General features: G+C 39.2%; 1 non-coding gene across 1 annotated transcript; it reads left to right on the plus strand.

Annotated features, from left to right (window-relative positions):
- Window positions 1-2,458: 2,458 nt before the first annotated feature.
- LOC121210640 (small nucleolar RNA R71) lies at window positions 2,459-2,565 on the plus strand. The gene has a single exon (XR_005905754.1). It is a non-coding gene; the product is annotated as a small nucleolar RNA R71 (small nucleolar RNA).
- The last annotated feature ends 1,090 nt before the right edge of the window (window positions 2,566-3,655 follow it).

The raw sequence follows: 3,655 nt of genomic DNA on the forward strand, positions 1-3,655 counted from the left end.
TCCCGCCAGTGTTTGTCATAAAGTGAGATGTCGTCACACGGCCTTCGGGCATGCCCGTATGTCTAGGCCATGTGGCTACATGATCATGTTACATGACCGTGTGTGATGTGGTTCGCTTTTCCCACGATCGTGTAGCTCTGTGCACACCCGTGTTATTTTGGCAGTGTTGTCCACGGGTGATAGACACGGGCGTGTCTCACTCCCATGTGCATTTGGCAGATTTGACCACGGCCAGGTCACACGCCCGTGGCCACTTATCGCATCCCGTGTCAGGAAAGATAACTTTTACCCTGTTTTCACACGGTCGTCTCGCACCATGTTTCCATCCATTGTGGTCACATGGCCTTAAGCACGGCCGTGTGGAGTTAGGAACCTATGCTTCAAAGACTCTGTTAGTGACCTAGATGTTTGAAAATTGAAATTTAAATAATTTAAAACCGTTAGTACCTAGGTTGCCTCCAAAAAATGCTTATTTATAGTCTAAGCTCGACTTACCTCTCTATTGAATGATCATGGTGGTTCGAGGAGTTTATACTCCTCAAAATAAGGTTTTAAACAAGTGTTGTTTACCTTAAAAGTGCTGAACTTGGGGTGACTTACCTCAACTGTACTGAATGGAAAAATACTAAGTACCGTAAGAGGGATTTCTTCATCCGGTCTGGCAGTGACAATCTGAGGATCTGCGGCATCTAATAAGACTTTATCGCTAACCTTAAGTTGATTTGGAAGGGTATCGAGCTCATTCTGGCGTAGTTTTGGTTTATCGTGTGTTCTCGGTTTATGTGTTTGCCATTCATCTAGGTCTTCCATTTGCATTCTTCATTCTTCATGAGTAGGTCCTCTACTATTGCTTGAGAATGACTCATGTGCTTCCTTCAGACTCATTTCCTACAAAGTAGGTTGCACCATATTGTCAGTTTTAGTAGAATGGGTTAAACGATCACCTTCAATTTTTGATGTGTTGCCAGAATTGTGAGCTTGAAGGGTGATTGTTTCATCTCCCACCCAGAGTGTGAGTTCACCTGTGCCAACATCAATGATCATTTTAGCAGTTGCTAAAAAGGGCCTTCCTAGAATTAAAGGAGTGTTGCTATCCTCTTCTATGTCTAGAACAATGAAGTCAATGGGAAATATAAATTTATCGATTTTAACTAGCACATCTTCAACAATACCCCTAGGGAATCTATAGTTTTATCTGCTAATTGAATGCTCATCCTAGTCTGTTTGGGTTTCTCGAGACCTAGTTGCTTAAACATTTTGTAAGGCATGATGTTTATGCTAGCCCCTAAATCAGCTAATGCATTATTAACATCTAAACTACCAATTAAGCAAAGAATCGTAAAACTCCCTGGATCTTTTAGTTTGTTGGGTAGTTTATTCTGGAGAATAGCTTAGCAAACTGCATTTAGCTCCACATGCGACGCCAAGTTCAACTTCTGCTTATTTTCTAAAAGCTCCTTTAAAAATTTCATTGCGTTTGGAATCTACGATAAAGCTTCAATAAACGGTAAGTTAATATGTAATTTTTTTAGGAGTTTAAGGAATTTACCGAATTGTTCATCTGAGCAGTCTTTTCTTGTCGCGTTGGGGTATGGCACACGAGGTTTATATTCGACAGTCACTGGTTTGTTTTTATTATAATCTACCTCACCTTTACCTTTCTTACCATAGTTTCTTGCCTTGGTTCTGGCTCAGGCTCAACAAATCCTTCTTCATTTTGAACATTAATCGTGTTGAGTTGTTCCCTTGGGTTAGGTTCAGTATTACTTGGCAAGCTACCTTGTGGTCGTTCAGAGATTACTTTAGAAAGCTGGCCGATCTGAGTTTCGAGCCCTTGGATTGACACTTGTTGATTTTTAAATGTCGCTTCAGTTTTCTGAAAATGGGTTTCTGATACCGAGATAAACTTTGTGAACATCTCTTCAAGGTTCGGTTTCTTTTCCTGTTGATAGGGTGGTTGTTGGTAGCCTGAAGGTGGTCACTGATTTCCTTGGCCTCCCCATGAGAAATTTGGGTGGTTCCTCCAACCTGCATTATAAGTGTTACTATATGGATTGTTTTGAGGTCAAGGATTATTACCATGTAATTTAATTGCTTGTTATCCATGTTGTGGCCATAAGGTTGGTATTCCGAATGGCTTGTTCCACCTCCACTTGCTTCGCACTGCATTACTGGGTGAACCTGTGAAGAACTAAGAAAACCATCAATTTTCTTATTCAAGAGTTCTACCTGATTAGAGAGCACGGTGACCGAATTGGCATTGTAAACACTGGCTATTTTTGTTGGCTTTGTCCTCATGACTTGCGACTGATAGTTATTCAATGACATCTCCTCTATGAACTCATAAGCATCTTCAGGTGTTTTATTATTGATGGTTCCACCAGTAGTTGTGTCAACCATTTGCCGAGTCGAAGGATTCAGGCCATTATGGAATGTTTGAACCTGAAGCCAAAGCGGTAACCCATGGTGAGGGCACCTTCTCAAAAGGTCCTTGTATCTCTCCCATGCATCGTCGAGTGTTTCTAAATCCATCTGCACAAAAGAAGAGATATCATTACGTAATTTAGCCATTTTAGCCGGCGGGAAATATTTTAGTAAAAATTTTTCGGTCATTTGTTCCCAAGTAGTAATTGACCCTCGTGGTAACGAGTTCAACCACTGTTTAGCTTTGTTCCTCAATGAGAAAGGGAATAACCAAAGACGAATGAAATCATCAGAAACACCATTAATTTTAATGTATCGCATAGTTCCAAAAAGTTTGCTAAGTGAGCGTTGGGATTTTCATCCTGTAAACCATCAAACTGAACAAACTATTGTATCATTTGAATTGTGTTAGGTTTCAATTCAAAAGTATTTGCAGTTATAGCAGGTCTAACTATGCTCTATTCAGTTCTTGTTAAAGAAGGTTTAGCATAATCATACATAGTGCATGGAGTAGGATTTTGATTAGCCGCAATTGCAGGAGGTAGCTGATTGTCTTGGTTTTTAGCCATCTCTTCGGTTGGGGGCTGAGTATTGTCTTCTTGCTCGTTCTCTGTGTATCTTAGGCTTCACCTTATTTCTCTTTGGTTTCTGCAAACTTTGCGATCGATTTCTTTTTCAAAAAGTAGTGGTCTTGACGAGTTTTTTCTAGTCATAAACTATAAAAACCTGCCAGAAGAAGGAAAAAGAAAATTAGTAAATTAGAATAAAATTAAAAATAAAAGGCTAAAGTAATAAAAATTGAGTGTTCCTAATATTTTAGTTCCCCGGCAACGGCGCCAAAAACTTGATCGCGTGATTTCGTGATAGGTTTTAAATATTTATAATTAATCGTTCTTGAAACTAACTATTATCGTGATGTAGGCAAGTGTACCTAACGAACAGTACTATAGTTTTAGCAAGACCGGATTGCCGAACCCAAAGGAACTAAAAGTACTAGTAATGACTGTCTTTTTATTATCTAGCCTAAGAATAAAGAGGTTCTGTTTTAACTAACTAATTATCTAAACTAAGAATTCACAGAGCATAGAATTGGGGAATTGCTTTTGGGAAATCGATTGAATTAAGACAATACCTAAGGAAAAATCCACCTAGACTGTACTTGTTATTCTAGCTCCGAATCGAATGATTTATTCATTTAACTTGTTCCGTAGAGATCCCTAAGTTATGTTAT

Source organism: Gossypium hirsutum, chromosome A11, assembly GCF_007990345.1.
Source record: "Gossypium hirsutum isolate 1008001.06 chromosome A11, Gossypium_hirsutum_v2.1, whole genome shotgun sequence".
Lineage (NCBI taxonomy): Eukaryota > Viridiplantae > Streptophyta > Magnoliopsida > Malvales > Malvaceae > Gossypium > Gossypium hirsutum.